Source organism: Manis javanica, chromosome 15 (genome assembly GCF_040802235.1).
Source record: "Manis javanica isolate MJ-LG chromosome 15, MJ_LKY, whole genome shotgun sequence".
Classification (NCBI taxonomy): Eukaryota; Metazoa; Chordata; class Mammalia; order Pholidota; family Manidae; genus Manis; species Manis javanica.
This window is the reverse complement of record NC_133170.1, coordinates 24,235,109-24,252,089: the sequence shown is the minus strand read 5'-3', so window position 1 is coordinate 24,252,089 and position 16,981 is coordinate 24,235,109. Positions and strand designations below refer to the sequence as shown.

Here is a 16,981-nt window from a genome sequence, read left to right as displayed (position 1 = left end):
ATATTTTTGATGATTTTCACATTGCAACCATTTTGATGTTTTTCTCAGCTCTTTGCTCATGCCACGTTTTATCCAAAGAAATTAGAAATTATTGTATTCCCAATACCATTTGTTAATATGCCTTTTGTTTCATTCAGCTATTTTTACTTCTTTCTTTCTTTTTTTAATATCTGACTTTCTCCTTTGTTATTTCTTCCTCTTCATTATGTTTCCCAAGATTTGGTTAAAATTCTCTTTTACTTCTTTCCACTCCACTCTCTCCTTTATCGAATAATTATTTTTCAGGCTTGTTCTTTCTCCTCATTCCTTTCTCTGGTGTCTTTGTCTCCAGCAGAGGGGGTCTACTGGTGATGGGAGATAGGGAATGTGGCCTGGGAGAATGCAGGCCGGGAGGTGGGGGAGGAAGTGGTGCTTCAGCTGTTTCTGCAATCAGCCTATAAAAGGCTGACTGAAGCCCGCCTCTGCAAATTCCTCCTCTCCTGCTCCCACAGTTCTCATCCTTAACGGGTCTCTCCACTTCCCAACCGTAAATTCTACCTCCGTTGCTCCCCACCCCATTTCTTTGGTGATGTCACTTTCTGCCCGCTGTGACTGCCAGGGACACTGACCTACTTTTGCCCTCTCTATTAGGGGCTATATCTTGATTTCTCTGCTAAACCCTGAATTTCTGCTAAATCCTCTTTGCCCCAATGTATCAGTGGGTCCCTTTTTAAACCTCAAAACAGTTCACAATCTTCCACAAGATAGTAGTTTTATTTTTAGTATCTGAAGTTTGAGAAAAAGCATAATTATAAAAAGCTTCTGTGACTTTAGCATATTTGTTGATGACTAAAATGGATTTGTACTTAGTCAAAACTGAATCTATATATATTTGGGGAATCACACATTACTAACAATATTTTGTTGAATATAGGTTTATGTATTTTTATAGGTACACATTTAAGCTTCATTAATGTATTCTCAGATCCTTTGTGATAAATTCTAATATATATGTACCATTATTTTCCAAATGTTTGTGTATGAGATGTTAGAGACATATGCCAAAACAGCAGGTACTGATATCTAAATAAAACCTTACATACAGTCATCCCTCCTTATCTGCAGGGCATATGTTTCAAGACCCCAGATGCCAGAAATACCAGATAGTGAACCCTAATATAGCTTTTCCCTATACGTTCAGATAAAGTTAACTTATAAATTAGGCACAGTAAGAAATTGACAACAATAACTAGTAATAAAGTAGAACAATTAAGAAAAATACTTTAATAAGGTTAGGTGAATGTGGTCTCCCTCTCAAAATATTTTACAATTCTGCATTTGCCCTTCTTGTGATGATGTGAAATGATATAATGCCTACCTGATGAGATGAAGTGAGGTGAATGACACAGGCTTCATCACTTAGCCTTAGGCTATTAATCTTCTGACCATGTATCAACAGGAGGATCATCTGCTTCCAGGCAGCAGCTGACTAGTTGACTGTGGGTAACTAAGACAGTGGATAAGGGAGGGCTACTGTACTAAGAAGTGGACAGAAACTTCCAAGAAAACCAGTTTTATAGTTTTTGGAGGGGTTATAAGAAGTGGTTAGGAGTATGTACTTTGATGCTTGGATTCAAATCAGTTTTGTCACTTGCTGGCCATGTGAGTTTGGAAAAGTTACTCAACCTCTCTGTGCCTCAGTTTGCTCAGTAAAAAGTAGATAGATAAGCAAACCCAGAAGGGTTATTAGGAGGATTAAACTGTTTAATATATGCAAAAGCTCTGAGAACATTCCATGTTCTAGACAGGTATATTATGAGACTGGGGACAGATACATAACTATGTTTCAAATACTTCTGTGATCATTTGCTTATGCCTGAAGTCTTCATTCACCATTTATTTACTAAGCAAAACAATATTATAGCTCCTATATTACAAATCTTCTACTTTTCTGCACCAGTTGTCCAGAAAAGCTCTGGGAAACAACAAGGATTGCATGCAACCTGTGTATCAGAGATTTGCCTAGTAATTCTGTTGTGTCACCCAACATTGATTTTTTTCCCTCATTTTTTTCTTTCTCTCTCTTTACTGTCTCCTCTGACTTTCTACCATGCTGTTAAGACAAAACCCAAACTGAAAGGCACTGAGAGAGAAAAATCAGGAGAGTTGATGTGGCGATTCAAGTAGTTGATGGAAGAAAGGTTAAATAGGAAAAGCAAGAAAAGTTTTTCAAAATCTAGTTGCATGACCAATATGGGTTTGAAAACCAACAGAGCAAAAATCATTTAAGAACAAAATGAAGAAATAGGGCAGATAAGAATTTGGACAGAATAGATATAAATTGCTCTGTTTCTTTGTACCAAGGATAAATACATGAGCTTAGATGAACGAACAGAGCTCTCTAGACAAACCTTTTCAACATGCAGAAGGCAGCAAAGGGGACCAGGACCATTACGGTGTGTCACGTCTTAGGATGCTTCCAGAATTTGTTCATTCAATCTGTAAATGTTTTGTTAATCATTCAGGTGCTGCTGCTGTCATAGATATGCAAAAGGTCCACATAACCCTTGTGTGGTTTGAATATAACCATTTCTGCAGTTAGAATGTCTACCAATTCATTCCTGTTTCCCCATATCAAATGGGAGGTTCTTCTACATGTGCTCATTCCATTCTCTTTTTTTCATTCTTCCCAGATTGATATACATTTAAGATATTCCAATGGACAGGGAATCAGGAGACTAGGAAATGGCTACCAATGATTTTATCTCATTGCCTCAATTTTCTCTTCTGTTAGAGGGGACTAACAATAACTATTCAACCTTACAAGGTTGTAAGGCTAAAATACTGAGTTCATAAATGTTGAGCTTTTTACAAATGGTTGCCTCTTTAAGACACTATTCTCAAACTTTCATGTGTCTAAGAATCACCTGGTATGTTTATTTAAAATCTAGACTTGTGGCTGCTTCATAAGCTGTTAAGCTTTGAGTTTGACTCAGAAAAATGCAGATACACAGGCTGATTCAGGTCAGGGGTGAGGGCCAAGGGATCTGCAATTTAAACAAGCATTCTAGGTTATTCCTGTGTAATGGAGGAAAAGAAATACTGCTAATAACCAGATACAATTAAAGAAGCAGGGGGAAGCCCACGTCACTCCTCTTTCTAAGCCTTTTTTCGCTTTACACCCTCCTTCCCTGATTCAGTCCATGTGTGGTTTTTTTCCTCCCTTTCCACATGCCATCCTCCTTTGTGTCTGGCATTGGCATTTTCTTACATAGTTAGAGCGGCAGGCACTCAGTTTAACGTGCAGAAATGGAATGGAGGAAAAGGAGGAGGGAGGGGAGGGATGTGGGTGGAGAAAGGTTAGATCAGTGTTCAGCTATTCTAACTGTGGACTGTTGTTGTCGGGCTGGTTCTAGCCGGCTGGCTCAGGGAGAGGAAGCCGTGGGGACAGCTAGATCCACTACAGCTGACATTGCTGTTCCTTATTTGCTAGTATAGGTTCTGACCTGACACCCACTACCTTTTCTCCAGCCACGTGAATTTTACAGTAATCACATTAGATTCCCCCAAAGAACACTGTTTTAAGTACTGATAACAATCCTGGATTCATTGTTATTTACAATTCTCCACTTTACTACTTTGAGGCCTTTAGTTTTCACCAAATCCCAGCTTGTTTCCTTGTCTTTAAACCCAGAAGGAAAAGATTTGCACCAGATGGTGTGTATGGAGTATTTAAAGACTTTTGCTTGACGCAATAATAGGTGAGTTAGCTTTTCTGGCTGCAGTAGATACACAACAGTACAACACAAGTGGAATCAGAGGCATGGGGTTGGTTGGACCTGGGCAGCTTTGTTAGGGGAGATTATTTTCAATCCACCCTCACTTTTTCCCCCTAGTATCTTCATATCGTTTGCCAAGAACTTTTAAAAATACTTCTGGCTGCAAATCCAGCTTTCATATTCTAACTAGTTAATCTGACTGATAATTAACTGAAATATCAAGATAAAGTAGTTAATTCTAACATCTCTGTCTAAATCACGGTTTTTGGCTTGTCTGCACATTAGAATTCCCTGGAGATCTTTAAAAAATTTTGTTTCCTGGACCCAAAACTCAGACATTCTGATTTAATCCGTTTTTAAAACCTTTCCATTGATTTCTAACGTGTCTAGAAAGAAGCAAAAATCTGGAAGTATTTTTGGTTTAGGCAATGGATGCATTTCAGTTTTGTCTCAAAGATATTATAGTAGCAGGGATAGCCTCACACTCATAGAGACACAGTATGTATGTATAACTATTTGGACTCCTACTGCACATATCTAAACATTGCATAGCTTTGATACTTTACTGTTTTCGTATCAGTTAGTCTTGTATAATAATATACCAGTATTTACTGAGCACTTACTGTACAGGGGTTTATGTTTGAGTCACTTCATTAATCCTTATAACCTAATGAAGTAATTAATCTTCATTTTGTTGATAAAACTGGGGCTTATAGAGGTTAAGCAATAATCACATGCTGCTAGTAAATAAAGCCAGATTTCAAATCAGATTTATCTGATGCCAGAGATGCTAGGTTACTTATGTCTTCTCCAGGGATTCAACTGACTCCTACTGAAGAATATTAATTTACTGGTTAAAAATGAGTTTTATATGATTAAACCAAGACAAGCACTTAAAATACTTTTGAATACATACTGTTACCCAAAGGAGGTGTTGTGAGTCCAAACATGTCTAAACATACCAACCATGGAAGCACAGACTGTGATTAAATCTAAGAAACTGAGCCTTTTTGTACCTTGCTTTCCCATTATGCAAATGCCAAAAATAATTTCTGCTCTCATTGCTTCATATAAAAATATGAAGTAATGATTTTGACCATTAATTTCCTAAGTATTGTCTTATATGATGACAGCCTGTTTAAAATAAGCCATATCATTGGCTTAAAAAAAAACACATAGTTTTGTTTTTGTTTTCTGGCAGTGCTGCTTAAATGAAAAGCAAAGCTGTTGTAAACATTATGAATTTCTTGTGAGTCTCTACATGTCTAACTATATCAACCAGGAAAGCACAGGCTATGATTAAATCTAAGAAATTGAACCTTTTTGTACCTTGCTTTCCCATTATGGAAACGCTGAAAATAATTTCTGCTCTCATTGCTTCGTACAAAAATATGAACTAATGACTTCAACCATTAATTTCCTAAGTATTATATGATGACAGTCTATTTAAAATAAGCCTTATCACTGGCTTTAAAAACACACAAAGTTTTTTCTTTTTGTTTTCTGGCTGTGTTGCTTAAAAGAAAAGCAAAGATGTTGTAAACCTGAATTTCTTAGGATGTGTCTAGCATATAGTGACAGTACATTGAATGAAAGCTTTTTTTTAAAAAGAGACAAGTGGCGGGTGAGTTAGACAAATACTCCCTATCCGCAGTTTTACCAAAACAACCTGCTTTTTCTGGGTGATGCATGGTTGCTATGAGTTGGATTCCTTAACAGTGGGATTAAAGGATAAACTAGGTATTACTGATCCTCTGCAGAGTAGGTCATGCACACTTTCCCTCTGTCAATTTCACTCTATCTTTTGTCACATTCTCATTGTGTTAATATCTCTGTGATCAAGCTCCTCTGATCACAAGATGGGTCTCTTTTGTCTCTACGGTAAATATACTCTATGTTCCAGGAGACTGAATATCAGACTGGAAGTAAATAGCAACATTTTAGTTCTGTAGACTTTTCCTCCTTTCTTCTGAAAGTGTATCACACATCACACTCGTTCCAGTAAATGTGTTGTGAAAATAGTTCACTATCGTAGGTTACGCTCAGTGGCATAACATGTAACAGGAGTAATGCTTACCATAGAACTTGGTTTGTGTTGGTCATTAAGTCTTGTATACTTAACTCATTTACTCCTTATCACAACTCAATGACATAGGTGCCTTTTATAGTTCTTATAAAATATTTTTATAGTTAACATTTATAGTTGAGCAGACGAAGATGTACAGACGTTAAATTATTTCAGAAGATCAAATAGGTGAGTGGAACTAGAAATCCAATTCAGTCCAGAAATTAATCACTCTAGATTATGCTATGTCTCTTAAAGGACTCTGGGCAAAACAAACAAACAAAAAAAAAACAGACCTAAAAGGTTGGGAAAGGAGTCCTGAAAATAACTTGTTGCCTGAGGCGACTGAGGAGGGCATGTGACCTGCAAGAAGGCAAACTGGTTCAGACATTGTTTTTTCCATTTGGGATCTTGCGGTGGTAGTAAATGCGTCAAGTTACTTGGAAATAAATCTTCCGTGTCCAGTAGCACAGTCGTTTGTTGCCTTTGGTTTTATTTTTCATTATCTAGAAACACTGTTAACAGAGTAGCAACGTAGTTGAACATATTCATACACTTAGCCTCCTTTGGACTCTTAATTTTCCTATAGAGCTTGGAAATTTACAAAATGGTCTTAAATATATTACCTCATTCTCAGAGCAGCCTTGGAATATAACTTATCTTTTCATAACAAAGCCTCGGAGGAAGTTAAGTGATTTGTCCAAGGTTTAGGCCGGTTTCTAAGGCAGGGCTGGCTGTAGCACACAACCCTGCCTAGATTTTTTAACCTGCTGAAAGCCCCGGGAATATATGATATAGTTTAACAATTTGCCTCACAATATATGGAGGCATTGTCTATAGTCCGTATACGGAGGACAGGTCTTGGTGATCTTTGTTCCCAAATCTTTGAGACCCTGAGGGGAGAGCCCAGGCTTCGAGTGGCGTCTGGGCAGAGGCCGTCGGGAAGGCGGCGTGGCCGGCCGGCCGGCTGGGTGGAGGCCCCGAGGCGCGGACACGCCAACGGCACGCTGCGCCCCGGGGGCTCGCGCCGGGGTTCAAAGCGTGGATGAACGGGCCGGAGGAGGGAATGGGGGGCGCGGCAGGGTGTGCAACGGAAGGAATAAACCGCGAGGTTTCGAGCTGGAAACATACCTCACCCCCCTCCCCAACCCCCACCCATTTCCCTTTCTCAGTGAGGACGGTTTGGGGGCGGATGGGGAAAGCGCGTCCTTGAAGCTCTCTCGCGCTCCCGTACTCCTCCCAGCGTGCGCGCTCTGCTGCCTCTCCTCAGCCCGAGAGGCCGGCGACGGCTGCGAGCGCGGAGGGTGAGCCCGGAGGGCGGGTCCCGCCGCAGGTGGTAGACCCGCCAGGCCGGGCCCCGCTTCCGAGCCCTCCCCGGCTCCGCCGCGATGGGGGGCGGGGCCGGGGCGCGCGAGGGTCTTCCGCGCGCGCGCCGCACGCTCGCGCTCGGTCTAGGGTAGCGCGGGGCGGTCTCGGCCGGCGGCGCGCGCGCTGGGTGTGAGCGGGGATGCGCGCGCGCGCACGGCAGCCGAGCGAGGGAGCTAGAAGCGGCCGAGTGGGTGTGTGGGAGTGTGTGCGTGGGAGTGGGGAGAGGAAGAGCCGGGCCGACCGCGAGGCTCAGAAAGGGGGCGAGTGTGCCCGGGCGCCCGGCCTGGCGGCGGGAGCCGCGGCGGCGGCAGCGGCGGCCGCAGAGAAAGGAGGCGGCTCCTGGCATCCCGACGCCCTCCCCTCCTCCTCAGACTTCCAGCCGCCCGGCGGCCCGCGTTCCCCTCAGAGGCCCTGGCCCAGCTCAGCTGGCTGCGAGGCGAAGGAGAAGCCGCCCGAGCCAGGTGAGCGGTTCGATCGCTGTCCCCACCGCCGGAGGGGCGTGAGGCAGAGGCGCGCCCTTCCCCGACCCCCTTTCACGGGCCCGGACGCGACTGAGCGCACCCGGGCTGGGCGAGGAGGCCGGTGGTCGCTGCGGGGCCGGGGGCGCGCGAGTGTGCGGGGCGGGAGTCGCCCTGGCGGGTGCGTGAGCCGGAAGAACCGCTGCGAACGGCGACCTCAGCTGCGGAGTAGGGGCGCCCCGGTTGGGGGGGCGGTGTGGTGACCCTGGGAGTGCTCGTTGGAGTAGAGCGTGCGTTGTGCTAACCTGTCCTGGAAAGTGGTGGTTCGTGCCGCCTCCGCTTCCATCAGACGAATCCCTGTGGTGTGACGGAGGGAAGAGGATGTGGTGCAGTTCCTATGTTGTTAATTCCACGTTTTCCTCGCTAAGTGTGAATTGTAGAGTGTGACAGTCATTCCTCTCTTTCCTTTGACAGCCCTCTGAATAAGAATGGGGTGAGAAGATAATCGTTTGTCTTGTTTAATTTTAATTTTTTAAAAGCATTTGACCGTGATGCAAATCTTACCTTCCACTCACCCCCACCTTTAAAAAAACCCAACATAAGGGACAATAATCTCAGGTTTACCCTAGTAATGAATCCTTATCTCTGATAGATTTGTAATTCCAGTATTTTATCCCATTTGTATTTATGCATAGAGATAGGGTGGTAATTCTATTCTGTGAGTGGGCTGTTATACTGTGTTGAATGTAACTTCCATATAAAATCTTTGAACGTGCTGTTATTTCCCCATTAATTACATAAATTGTTCCTACATCTTTGTGGAGTTGGGTTAAATTCTAAATCTGTATGGAAATCATGTAGGCAGCCTAATAGGAAAGATTTTCCATTTTTGTGGGCTTGATGTATTGTATTTATGGACGTTCTTAGTTATTAACTAACCATTCAAATTTAATGTTAGGTAAATCATTTCACAACATTGTGTAGTTTAAATGTCATCTTTTTCTGTGTGTGTGTGTGTTTTGTTTTTTAAATTCTTAAACAGTTCATTGTCAGATACTTTAAAGCTATTCATTGGGAATAATTGCACTGTCTGAAAGTCTGAAAGTGCAGGCATGGAGATAGAACATTTATTTTCTAACTTTTAGAATAAATACCTCTAATTTTTAAACATAACGGTTAAATTTCTTTTCCAGTGGTTACTGGGTGCTGTTTTAGTGTGTCAAAGGGGAGGCCTATTTTGTATTGAGGTAATCTTTTGTTCATTCCTTTTTATCTTGGTTAGTGCTGTTAATTTAATTCTTTTATGTCATAGATGCAGTTGTTAGTTTGGCAATGTGGCTAATGATGCTTCTCTCTCTGTCTCCCTTTTTTTCTCTCAGACTTGTCTTCTCTTACCCGCACCAGGTGCTGGAGTCTGCTTGTTGGGAAGGGGGGCAGTCTATAATTCTGAGAACAGAGAGCCCAGAAGGGGAACAGCAATAGTCACATACAGTTCTCCAAAGAGCCACTTTTCCGTTCCCACCTTTCCCCTTCCCCCCTGCAGGGGGATTGAGATGTATATTTAACCTTTAGACTTTTGGCTACCAGCTAAAATTCTTCTTAGTTTCTTGTGGATTGCTTTTGAATTTTTTCTCATGTTTCATTAGGGTTCCTCTTGAATATGATAGCATTTGGGGGTTGAGGGGAAAGTGATAAGAAATTACCCTTTTCATTCAGTCCCCTTTTCCTCTCCAGAGGGAAATTACCAGCAACATCTTAAAAATCCTCTACCCATTCCCAGCTATATTGTGAAGAAACACAAGTGAACGTTTGTTTTCCTGTGGACCAGTGAACATCAGCCAAGCTTCAAGCATTGGTTTGTTGGGGCCCAGAAAGAAACGTATCTTAAATCTCCCAATTCTTCCTTTCTCCAGGTTGTATCCACCTGGGATTTGCTACTGGGGTAAGTTACTAGATTGTTTTCTCGAAACTTCTCCCCTTTCTGTGAGCTGGGAGACTGAACACCATAAACCCTGGAAAGGCTTAGGGGAAGGGCACAGAGCAGACAGTTTGGGAAGTAGCTTTTCTCTTCCTCTGGGGAGCAGGTGAGAGACCTAAACTGAGTTAATATGGATGGAGAAAGTGCTTCTATACCCACAAACGACAAATAAAGAGGGAGAGAAAACCAAGCTAAGGAGAGGGTGAGTTTTACTGTAGGTTTGCTGACATCTGTTTTTGGGTATACTTTAGTGATGTGGATTTGTAGACAGATTGTGGCAGGTTAGTTTAATGAAGTGTTCTTTGCAAGTGGGATTAAGTTGTAAGCATATGAGAAAGAGCCTTTAGAAATATAATAGTAATTTTAAAATCTGAGGGTGTAGATTGGGATAGGAATAATGAGAAAAGTGTTATTTTTAAATGTTAGCTTTACTGGCATGTGCAGTTGTTTCAGCAGAGGTTGAGTAGGGGAGATTAGGTACAGATGTTGGAAAAATTCTCTCTCATTACTTGGGAATTTTGCTGCTTGTCATATTAAGAATTGTTAAGAAATAATGTAGTACTTCCAAAAATATCTGTAGATACTGTATTTTAGATTCATGTGCCATATGTATCTGTGAACATGTTAGGTTTGTAAAAAAAGACTGACTTTCTGGCTTCATAGTAACTAATGCCGTAGTGTTATTTTCAGTGTTTTCTTTTCCAATGTTTTCTTTTTCCTTTCAAAATTGGCTTGGAGGACAAAAGCCACAGAGCCAGCCAGCTCTTCTCCCTTGGAGCCTGGTCTGCATGGAACCCATCTGCTTACATCTTTTTTCCTCCTCTTAACAAAATTGTTTTTTTTTTTTTTTACTCCTAACTTTAATTGTTAATGGAAGTAGTTATTTTAGGATCAGTTGTATAATGATGATAGACAGTAGCATTAGGTTTGGATTGTTTATTTTTTATGAGAAGTTGAAAAAATAAACTATGAATTTTTGACAGCTATTTTTAGATCTTACAGGGTGCTCATTTGCCTGGTATTTAATACTGAAAATAGCTATGGTTTTTGATACTCCCTTATGATTCAGTATAGCAAATTCCTATCAAATAACTCTTAACTCTTAGATTTTTTTTCTATCATATGTGAATGTCCACTGGAGATAACAGCAGGGAATAAAACCAGTTGGGATTCTGTTTTTATGAAGTTCATAGTCTGACTAATTTTGTTGATATCTTTACTTTCCATCTGTTAGTCAGTGCTCTCTTCAGTGACTGGAGGAGTCTACTAGGTTCTTATAAAATGTGAACCAGTTTGTGAGTTGAATTAACAAAACAAACTTGTGCAAATGATGATATACCTAAATAATTTTTTACTACCTTTCTTTCAAAAATGGCAGGACATTGCCAAGTTATGATAAAAAAATTTTATCCAAGCCTATCTCTTAAACGTTGTTATGCTATTCAGTTCCTTACATTCCATTTCTTTTCTCTCTTTCTTTTTTTCTATGCAAGTCTGCCCAAATTGCAGCCTTGGAATTCTTCCATGATGCTTTGGAATTCTCAGTTGTTAGCTTATTCCTTTGACCTGTGATTTAGTTAGCCATATTTATAAAGCCTTCGTCTTGAGTTTATTAATAGCTTCCTAACTCCTTTTTTTCAAACCAATGTCCTGAAAGAAAACTTGGAAAGAAGGCCCAACATTTAACATGTTAACTTTGAGCTATACTGTGATTGCATCTCAGGAACATTTTTCAAGTTTTGTACCATGTTTCAGAGATATTTTGGTAACATTCCTCTATTAAGTGAAATCACTAGAAATTTTATTTGGATTCCAGAGAAAACCTTTTTTTTTAGAAAAGTTTAATAGGTTTTATATACCAAAGACTAATTTTGGAATTTTAGTAACTAATGTACAAGTAATTGAAGTAAAGGTAAAGGTTTTCTTTCACCTTTTGTTTGACAGTGTAAAAATTTGCATGTTAATTTGCTCATCACATTTTTTTTCCATCTCCACTTTTCTTCTTATTGTGGTAAAATACAACATAAAATTTACCATCTTAACATTTTTAAGTACACAGGTTAGTGGCATTTAAGTAGCATATTGTTCTGTAGCCCCCACTACACCCACTTCTAGAACTCTTCCACTTGGAAAATTGAAACCCATACCCATAAAAATAACTCCCCATTCCCCTAACCCCAACCCTTGGCAACAACCGTTCAACTTTCTGTTTGCTGTAGATACTGGAGCGTAATGTTCCCAAGGTTCATCCATGTTGTAGCATGTATCAGGATTTAATTCCTTTTTAAGGCATTATATGTATATACAACATTTTGCTTATTTATCCATCGATGGGCACTTGGGTTTGCTTCCACCTTTTAGCTATTGTGAGTAATGTTGCTATGAACATGTATGTACTGTGAGACTCTGCTTTCACTTCTTTTGGGTATATACCTAAAAGTGGATTTGTTAGATCATAATGATAATTCTGTTTTTAATTTTTTGAGGATCTGTTGTTCATAGTTCCACTATACTATTGTCCATAGCAGCTGCACCATTTTACCTTCCCACCAGCAGTTTGCAAGACTTCCAGTTGCTTTAGATTGTCCCCAACATTTATTAGTTTTTTTCATAGTAACCATCCAAATGTATGCAATGTAGTTTCATAGTTTTGATTTTCATTTTCCTAATGATGAATGATGTTCAGCATCTTTTCTTACTCATGACATTTTAACATCAGATCATTTTTAGCTCTATGAGGACTGGAACTTAGTTTATTTTGTTTACCATGGTATCTATAGGTAGAATGCACAGTAGGCACACAAATATTAATTGAATATAATGCTTAAGTGAATGTTTAGCCTGTGTATTTTGTAGTTCTCTTAGATTCTTAGGTTACCTGAGATTAAGACTGATTTTTGACACTGAAAAGTCCCCTTTTTGTCGGGGGAGAGGAATATAGAAATACTCTTCCAGGGATGTTGTGAAAGTAAATGTAAAAGTGAAATGATCAAATGTAAAAAAAATCTCTTTTATAAACAGTGCCACTATTTGCTGATATATACAAACATTGATGTCAAGGGAATAATTTCCTCTAACTTTGATCAAGTTATGATAAAGCATATTTGTTAAGGTAAGGGTCAGTGGTCTGTAATAAAGAATTCCCAAATATCATTGACATAATGAGATAGAAGTTTCTCTTTCTCATGCTGAAGAGGTAGTAGGCAGTCCAAGGGCACCGCACTACACAGTTGTCAGGGATTCAAGTTCTAACACGTAGCTGTGCTTTTTTCCTAGGACTGATGCCTGTCCACACAGTCTTGGTGGTTAGAGCTGTGGCCATGACATCCACATTGCAGGTAGCAGCGTGGAGGAAGGGCCAACGGACGCCTCTTAAGTATGCCTCCTGGAGGCTGCTGTGTGCTACTTTCACTCAGCTCTCATTGGCCAGAAGTTAGCCATGTGACCACATTTAGTTGCAAGCAAGTGTAGGAAATATAGTCTTTAGGTTATATGGCATTGTGCTCAGCTATACATCATTACTAAGAGGTAAGTAGAAAATGGATATTGGGAGGCAAGTGGCAGTCTCTAAAGTGTGTGGAATTTGAAGTCACTCTGGGCTCTACCACTTTCTAATTGTGTGACTTTAGACAAGTTAGTGAAACTCTCTGCCAGAATAGCTTCACATGTCAAATGAAGACAATAATTTATCAAAGTGATAGTTGTGAGGATTAAATTAGAAGATACAAATACTGCCTAACTCAGGATTTGGTACATACAATCACTCAGAATCTGAATTTATTTTCTTTATCCAACCCTTTGTATCTTTAGGTAGAACAGAAAAGAGTGCAAAGAAATCAGAAAACCTGAATCCTGCTCCTGGCTCTCCTATTGTGATATCTTGGGCAGGCCATTTCTTAAAACGGGATAATATTTGTCTGTGTTCCTCACATAATTATATGCATATTAAATGAGAAACTGTATGTGGAAAGTGTTGTAAACTGTAAATGTAGGATGTTTTAACCTCACCTGTATGCGTTGTTTTGCCTTTGTCATGCATTTGTTTATTTGCATGAAGAAGGGGAATTTATAGGTACTTGTCTATATATTGCAAAGTGTTGCCTATCCTTACTCTCATTGCTTTTTCTCTATGTAAACATTCATCTTTTACCATTAGTTTTCTCAGTCTTTTGATAAAGGAATGGTATTGAGTTTGGATAGGAGAATGGTTATTATCCCCTCATTTTTCACCCATAATCATCTATGTAGCTTTTTTTTTAAGGCATCATAGGTGAAAGAACTCTAAGGGGAGAGCATGAGTGAATGTGTTGTGTAAACTTTGGGAGATTAGATGTTTGCTCCGTTTTTGAGGTATTCTTTCATATATAAGGAGGGACCATAGACACACTGCCTTACATTTTTCTTTTGTCACTGCTGAAGTCGCATTGACTAATGTCTAGCCTCCTGCTCCTCCTTTCATAGTGTTCCAGTTTACTTTAAAGGTAAAGTGGTACAGAAATGGCATTTTATAAACTCAGAAAACCTAAGTGATATTATTTTTATAAGTCATTGATAAAACCGATAATTTAAGTGGCATCTTAGCTGAAGGATGTGATTGTATAGGATGAAACCAAGTTTCAAAGGGTCATTCTTTTGTAATGATTTATTGAAGAGCATTATTAATGGGTAATGGGGTAACTGGATTTTAACATTATTATTTGGTAGTTTCTGAGGCTCTTTTGAGATTTCCATCTATTATTCATTCACTATCTGTGCCTTCAATAAGAGCTACAAAAGTCACCTGCCTCCCTTCCAAAACAGTAGTTCTTTCTCCCTTCTTAATGCTTTTGTCCCTCTATCACTTATTCCCACTCTTTCTCATTTCTAACAGTGATTTAGACCTACCTCTGGTGTATACTTTTGAATAGAGTAAGGGAAAGGAAAGATGGTAAAATCTCATACAAATCCCAAATTTTGTTTTATATTGGGGGGTGCGGTTTTAAAAGAATTGGAGGCTTTAGGACTCATTGAGAGAAAAAGCCTTGATAAATAGCTCCTTGGTTAAAACTTGAAGCATCACAAAGTTGACCTTAAAAGGTATAATTTTATTACTAAGTCATTTAATAGGCACATAATATGATTTGGAGGACAGCTGTTTGTATTTACAATCAGAAAATGTCTTTTAATCTAGGCTGTGCTATTTAGTATTAGTAAAAAATACATATTTTAGGTAAGTCTCTTAATTCTCTTGATCTCAGTTTCTTAATCTGTGAAATGGTTACTGTAAAACCTGAGGTTTAATTGAAATGGTATATATGAGCATGCTCAATAAATTAGCCCAATGTCCAGAATTTGATAAGGCATCTGTATCATTCAGCATCCTCATATACTGTGCTATTATGGGATATAATGTCTTAGAAATGCTAGGTTTCGAGGATAGACAAGAAGATATAAACTCCTCTGTACAATAAGATTAAGAAGAATTTTTGTGGGGAAAAGGCCCATGAACTTTTAAATCTTGAGTAATAAAGGGGGAGAAGTGTTCACAGACCTCGAATAGATTTCAGGTCCCTAGTTTGGGAAGCACTGATGTAAGCTAGTGTTATTCTTTGAACATACTTTTGAATTACGATTTATCTCTAAAAAAGAGAAATTGTAATGAATCGAATCATTTAAGTATGACCATCTACATGAAAAGATAGGTTTTTAAGAATTCATCTTATTGTACTGGCAGACCCTAGTTAAAAAAACCAGACACCTGAATTGCAATGTAGTCTGATAATCACTAGAATATATATATAATAAAATAATGACTCATGGATTTAGGATGATTTTTAGGAGTCAGGAGTTAATAGGTGTGTTAACATCTGAGCCTAAAGTTTAGTAAGTAGTTAGGTCTAGGATACATATTCCAAGCCAAAGGAGGATGAGACAATATTATGTGTTCAGAAAATTGGAAAATGAAAGAGAATGGAGGGTAGAAGATTAATTTGGAGGCTTCTTTAGTATTCTCAGGTGTTACATGGTAAATGTACGGGAGATGAAGAGTATAATTCAAGTGATATTTAGGAGATGGAATTACTGTGGTATGCATGTTCGTTTAAGCAGAAGGAAGGATGGAAGTAAAAAATGATACCCAGGTTTCTGATTTAAGTTCCTTAATTAGGATGAATATATCAGTCTGGGTTCTCCAGAGAAATAGTACCAATAGGAAATTACATATATATACATAGTATCTTTGTCTGTCTGTCTCTCTCTATATAGTTCCTTCTTTTCTGGGAAACCTGTTTTTGCTCTTTAGGCCTTCAAGTGATTGATTGGGCCAAGCCTACCAACATTATAGAGCGTGGTCTCCTTCAGCAACTGATAGTAGATGTTAATCACATCTACAGAATAGCTTCACAGCAACAGACAGTTGACCAAACCATTGGGCACCATTGCCCAGCGAAGCTGACACATAAAATTTAGCTATCACAGTGGGAAATCCAGCTGTCAGAGCGGGTATGTGAATAAAAGTGAAAATTCATTTTTATTTTACTTGCTCAACTGAGGCAGCAGTGGATAGCATTTGGTTAGGGATGCCTGGTAGGCAGGTTGAAATGGGACCTGAAATTCAGTTGAAAACTCCTGGTTGGAAAGAGGTATTTATTTAGTAGGTCAGTGATATATTCAGGTTTCAGTGATAGTAGTTGAATCTTGGCTAAGGATGATATTTCTAAAGAAAGGAGAGAAGTGTTTAAGAATGAAGCCTTGGGATTTGTACAGAAGGAGAGCTGTCAGGAGAAAAGTCACAGAAAAGGAGACTGCGAAGGAGTGCCTGCAACTCAGGATCACACATGCGTTAGTTTTCTCTGTGAACTCAATCCAGTGCCTCTATTTCACATCCAAGAAAGAACGACATCATTGAAAGCACAACTCGCAAATGCCAGATGGAAACATTAGTATGTATTTTTTTCTTCTCTTGCTTTTATTCTTTTTCAGTCCTTTGCGTTTATATGCTATGTCTCATCTGGAATAAAGAATTTTCCAAATAGTAAGAGTTGCCTTAATATCCTCAGATGGTAGATTGTGATTTTGTTTTATCATTACCAGGATAATTACCATTGGGAAGGGGCCTCAGGAGAAAAATGAACAAAGCACTTTATGATTCCCATTTAATTAGGCTTGCCTAGTCTATTCTCACTTGAAAGTGATTTTTTAAAGTTGTGCCTATCTAGAAGTTTGCATGGGAAAACTGTCTCTAATATCAAAGTAAACTTCTTTGTTGAGTTTCTCTTTACTTGAAAAAAAGCTACTTTAGCAGTTTCTCAGTAGCATTTTTTTTGGTATCATATTTATATATTGTTTTCCTTGACACAATGAAATAAATGATGGA

The 16,981-nt window shown here is 39.3% G+C and overlaps 1 protein-coding gene across 5 annotated transcripts in view; it reads left to right on the top strand.

The window, feature by feature from the left end:
* The window catches only part of RIMKLB (ribosomal modification protein rimK like family member B), a 161,802-nt gene that overhangs the window by 93,601 nt on the left and 51,220 nt on the right, over positions 1–16,981 (top strand). Inside the window, exons 1-2 of one of the 5 annotated variants that reach the window (XM_037008735.2) lie at positions 7,101–7,652; positions 9,563–9,591. The exons of 2 other annotated variants lie outside the window; for them this stretch is intronic. The gene's annotated coding sequence lies outside the window, so the exon portion shown is untranslated. Of the gene's footprint in view, positions 1–7,100; positions 7,653–9,562; positions 9,592–16,981 lie in introns of those variants that run through there. 2 more of the 5 variants (XM_037008736.2, XM_017658848.3) reach the window with 2 other exon arrangements.